The sequence below is a fragment of the Microtus ochrogaster genome, linkage group LG1, assembly GCF_000317375.1.
Source record: "Microtus ochrogaster isolate Prairie Vole_2 linkage group LG1, MicOch1.0, whole genome shotgun sequence".
NCBI lineage: Eukaryota > Metazoa > Chordata > Mammalia > Rodentia > Cricetidae > Microtus > Microtus ochrogaster.
Genome location: NC_022027.1, coordinates 7227399 through 7233008, shown reverse-complemented (window position 1 = coordinate 7233008; position 5610 = coordinate 7227399).

The following is a 5610-nucleotide window of genomic DNA, read 5'->3' as shown; positions in this document are numbered from 1 at the left end:
TCTAAGTAAGCAGCAATGGTCTAACCAAAATCAGAAAAAAGAAAAAACACTAATTAATGAGATGTCCATATGGACCTTCAAAAGTTCCAAACTATTTCTGGAATTCAAACATCCAAACTCATGTGTAGATATGAATTCATGTACAAGGGTGCGTGCTCAGGAGAAGGAAGGAGCAAAATGCACCCAAGCATGCAGCTTTGCACAAGGCTAGATTGCAGTTTGCCAGTACTCACACCAGGTAACTCACAACATGCAGTTTTGCACAAGGCTAGATTGCAGTTTGCCAGTACTCACGCCAGCTAACTCACAACCATCAATTGCAGGAGGTTAATGCCCTTTCTAGATTCCACAGGCACCCACACACATGTGCATAGACACATGCACACATGTACAGACACACACATACACACCGACAAGTGTGTACACATGCATATGCACAGACACGTATATGTCTGATATGTACATGTACACAGACATGTGCACACACATGCATGAGCACAGACGCACACAGACACACAAGCAAATAATAAAGACGTCTGTTTTAAAAATCAGAGCAGGCTGTAAGTTATGCCTCTGATGACCCTTCAACTTCTTCATGATCTTCATTCTAAATTCTGGGATTATAAGCCTGTGTTACCCTGATCAGCTGTTCTATAGCCTTTTGATGCTCTGTGAAATAAGGGATCTGTGTCCTTAATAATTACAAGAAAGTACAGAAATAAAGCCCGCTTCCAAACAGAAGAGACTGTGAAAGCTGTCCTGTGTAACATGTAGGCCTGCTTCTTGGGGTTTCTGTCCTGCCCAGTTCCCACAGCCGGTAAGCCCCAAAGAAATTACACAAAGGTCTATATTAATGATAAACTGATTGGCCCATTAGCTCAGGCTTCTCATTAACTCTTATAATAACTCTTATATTAACCCATTATTCTTATCTATGTTAGCCACATGGCTCAGTACCCTTTTTAGCGGGGCAGGTCACATCCTGCTTCTTTGGTGTCTGGATAGGACTGCAGATGAATGGGCTTCCTCCTTCCCAGAATTCTCCTATTCTCATTGACCTGTCTCTACTTCCTGTCTGGTTGTCCCACCTATACTTCCTGCCTGGCTACTGGCCAAGCAGTGTTTATTTAAAACATAATTGACAGAATATAGAATTGTCCCACACCAGTAGTGCTAGTCTGGGCATGGTCTGCTTTAGAACACGTGTCTAGATGCTCACATGCATAATCTGTAGAAAGGCCCAACTGAAAAGTATCCTGGATGGAAATGTATCCCTTGACCTCAGCTACAGTTTCACATTAGCAACAGCAGCTGAAATGAAGATGTGTTCCTTGAGGTTATCTAGTATGGGAAATGAAAATAATAATAAAAAAAATGTGGCCGAGGAGATGGCCCAACAGGAAGAACACTTGCTCTAAGCACCAGGATCTGAAGTTTGGAGCCACAGAACCTGCAGAACAGCTGGCTGTATGTGCTTGAATCCACTCCTGAGGGGACAGAGACTAACTGCCAGACTAGCTAAAATCAGGCTCAGTAAGAGACCCTGACTCAAAGACATAAGCTGGAACGTGATGACAGGGCAGGACAGCAGCATCCTCCACTAGCCTTCTCAAGGTACACATGGGTACACGAACAAACACACATATGTGCACAAGCGTGCATTTACCACACAAAGGTGAGTGTGTCCTCCAAGGTCATGAAGTATAACAGTTTATGTATAATATGAACCCTACAAGGAGAAAAGAAAGGCAATGAATCAAGAAGAAAATAAAAAAAAATCAATATTCGCCAATTTGTTGAAAAATATTAATCTAGGTACTCAATATCTAACATACTCAGCGAGATCCCGTGCATACACTTCCTAGAGGAACTATCAGGAAAGAAGACACAGAAATTGTCTCAGAAGCATCATGTCTTCCAAGCGATCTTGAGTTGATCAAGAGCTGTTTTCTCACTGTGGTCTGCGGAGCATGAAAAATGCTGGACAACATAGCCATAGGGATGGAAATAACATGCTGCAAGCCACAGTTTCTAGACCTAGCAACACTATCCTTCAAAATGTAACAGAGAAGAAGATGTTCCCAAGGAAACCAAAAGCTAAAATGATCTAATCCTTCGCTAACAGACCTACCCTGCGGGGCATAGCAGAAGACACGCTTGAGCACGAAACGACACAAGCTACATTCATGGGTAGAAAGAAGAGCTACTCTATGTCTAAATGTAAAGGGCAGCATGTCTGTGAGGTGTGGGTACAAATATGTCTGTCTGGTTTAAAAGACAATTGCATGAAGCAACTGTTTTACATTTGTGCTTAGTGGGGTGTAGTCATCTGATAATGAGACAAAAGCTTGAGACCAGAAATGGAGTTGTGCTTGCTGAATATTTTTGTGTGTGTTTCATTGTTATTCAGCTGATATTATTTCAAACTCTATGGTGAGTGAAGATGTTTCTTATGATTTCCAAAATACCTACTGAAGAAATCATTTTTAAATGGTAATAAAGAACTAGGCATGGTGATTTCACATCTACAGCCCCAGCATTTGGGAGGTTGAGGCAGGAGGACCATAGTTAGTGAGTTAGGGGTCACTCTGTGATACACAGTGAGTCCCAAAAGAGTCTGGGATATAAATTGAGGTGCTGTCTCCATACGAGAGAGAGAGAGAGAGAGAGAGAGAGAGAGAGAGAGAGAGAGAGAGAGAGAGAGAGAGGAGAGAGAGAGAGAGGTAAAATTGTTAAGTAGAGACATCTATTGAACTCAAGGAAGATAATACTGAAAAAAATCAAAAGAGAATTACATTTCAAACAAATTTAAAAATTACAACTATAGATCTTTCATATCAATAACATTAAATGTAAGTGGATTAAGTACATCTATTATATGGCAATCACTGGAAGAATGGATTTAAAAGATGGTCCCACAAAATATTGCTTATAAGATACACATTTTAAATTCATGTAGACAAACAGATTGAAGATAAAGGGACAGAACAGATATTACCCCGCAGACACAACCCACAGGAGATGAGATGTCTCTACAGGTACAAAGCAGACAAATTTAAGCTCAGAAAAAAAATTCTTCTCTTGACAAATAAGTAGGCTTTGTAAAAATAAACTGTGTCCACAGGAAGACACATCACTTCATGCTTACAAGTACCAGACAACATAGCTATACAGTACATAAAACGAAAGTGACCTAACTAAAGGGGGAAACTGCAATTGAACAATAATAGATTGAGGTGTTAACATCACGCTTTTAGTAGTAATATAGACCCTGAATTCCAACAAGTATGTACATGTAAGATATGAAATACTGACTGGACAAACTGATAAAAAAATAGTCCCCAGCTCAACATGGCTTGACTTAATGACTTTTGCTCTTTTTGATGGAGCCTGCAGAGTAGCTGGGTCTGGCTGTTTATAGGAGCTCATATCATAAGCCAAGGGGCAGCTATGCTCACTCTGGGTCAGCTTGCAATGCTTTTCTACTTTACTCTGGATTTAGTGGGGGCTGTTGAATGCATTTGGGCTTGCCTTGTTTTCAATTATAATAGATTTCCCAGAATATAACCTCATCGTAAGTCAACGGGCGCCTTGCTTCACAGGGATACAAATCAAAAATAAAATAAAAACTTGGGGGTTATTTAATGTCTTTAGTCTATTCATTGAATTGCGCAAACATTGCTCCTACACTATGCTAGAATATTTTTTGACACCTTCCCCCATATCCATGAACACTATTCCCTGTTTCTTCTCCACACTGACTCTAGGGAGTGCTAACCTGCTTTCTGTCTCTGTGGATGTGTCTGGTTTAGATAGCCTGAATTAATAGAACCTTAGATGGTTTTTCATGTCTGGATCTATTAATTTACCATAAAGTTATCCATATTCTTCAAATTATAGCTGAAGCCAGCCGTTCTTTCAGCTGGAATATCTGGATAGTAGTCCATTGTTGGGTTAGCCTATATTTTGTCTATCCATTCTTCAGTTGGGATGCATTTTGGGTGTTTCAACATCCTGGCTATTATCAAACATGCTTCTATCAACACTCATTAAAAGAAAGGAAGTTTTCAGAGGAAGTTGGTCACAGCTGTAATCTCAGTACTTGGGAAACTGGGGCAGGAGGATTGACTGTTAAAGACCAACCTGGGCTTCATAGTGTGTTCCAGGAAAGTCTCACCTATAGAGTGGAATCCCATGTAAACACGTTTTATTATTTTTTAACTTTTTATTAGTTTTAGAGACAGAGTATCTCTGCATAACTGCTCTGCTTCTCTGCCTGTCCCAGAACTCACTCTGTAAACCAGACTGGCCTTGAACTCAGAGATTCACCTGCCTCTGGGTGAGTCCTGGGACTAAAGGTGTGTGCCACCAACACCTGGATCCCACCCAGAAAACTATTAAGTAAATAGCTAATTCTATTTAATCCTAGCAATAAAAAAGAAATAAACTCAAACTATGAGTGAGGGCACGTGCCTGCAATGCTAGCACTCAGAAAGCCAAAGCAAGAGAGTCAGAATCTGAGTTACATTACACACATGGGCAGACTATCTTGGGCTACATAGTAAGACTATCTCAAAAAATCATGCTTCATTATAGATCAGTTTCTTTCCCGAGTCTTCTCCTGTTACTGTCACCCACATTACAGCAAACACTACAAGTATGTGTTATATGAACCTAACAATGTCAGTTCATACTTACTTGTGCAACTTTCCGTTTATATAAATTAGAAAACTAAAGTAGCATTTACTTTACCATATTCTTATTTCCTGTGTGGATTCATGGTTCCTCTCTTATTTCCTTGTGATTTATGTTTCTGATAGTCGGCTATCAACGAATATTTTAGATATTTACTTATTGTGGAATATCTTTATTCCGCTTTTGATTTTGATGAACTGTTTTACTAGATATATACTTTTTGATTGATATGGAGACTTTGCAGTTTTGTCAGCTTTTTTAGTACGTCATCCTCTGACCTCTGCTTTCCCTGGTTTCTGACAAGAACAGCTGTAGATCTGGGAGGTCCCCCTGCACATCATGGACCACCCTCTGCTTGCCCTTTTACACCTCTGACTTTGACCTTGTGTTGTTGACAATTTGGGTATCAAATGTTTAGCATGAATGATTCTTAATTTATATCTCTCAATACTTTCTTAGCTGCTTGAATATATTACTGAAATCCTTTGTGATCTATGGAATCACATAGACATTTCATTTCTTTTTACTTTCTGTTGTTCATGCTGAAGAGTGTCTGTTGACCAACCAGTCTTCAAGTTTGCAGAATTTTCCAACTCGAATCTTTTTTGAGTTTCTCCAGTAAAAGTCTGATATCAGATGTTTTATTTCTCAACTTCAATATTTCCCTTGGCTATGGATTTTAATGTCTAAATTATAGTGTATAGTACATTTTCAAATCATTGCAGTCATACTTTCCTTTGTTTTTGTATGCTTTGTGAAGTCTCTAGAATTCAAAATGAAGCCAGTCTGCTAAGAACGCCTGACTCTTTGGGAGTTCATCTACTTTTCTTGTGCACACACGTGTGTGTGTATGAGTGTGCGTGCGTGCGTGCGTGTATGTGTGTCCTATTCATTTGCATTCCTTGAATGTGTTGT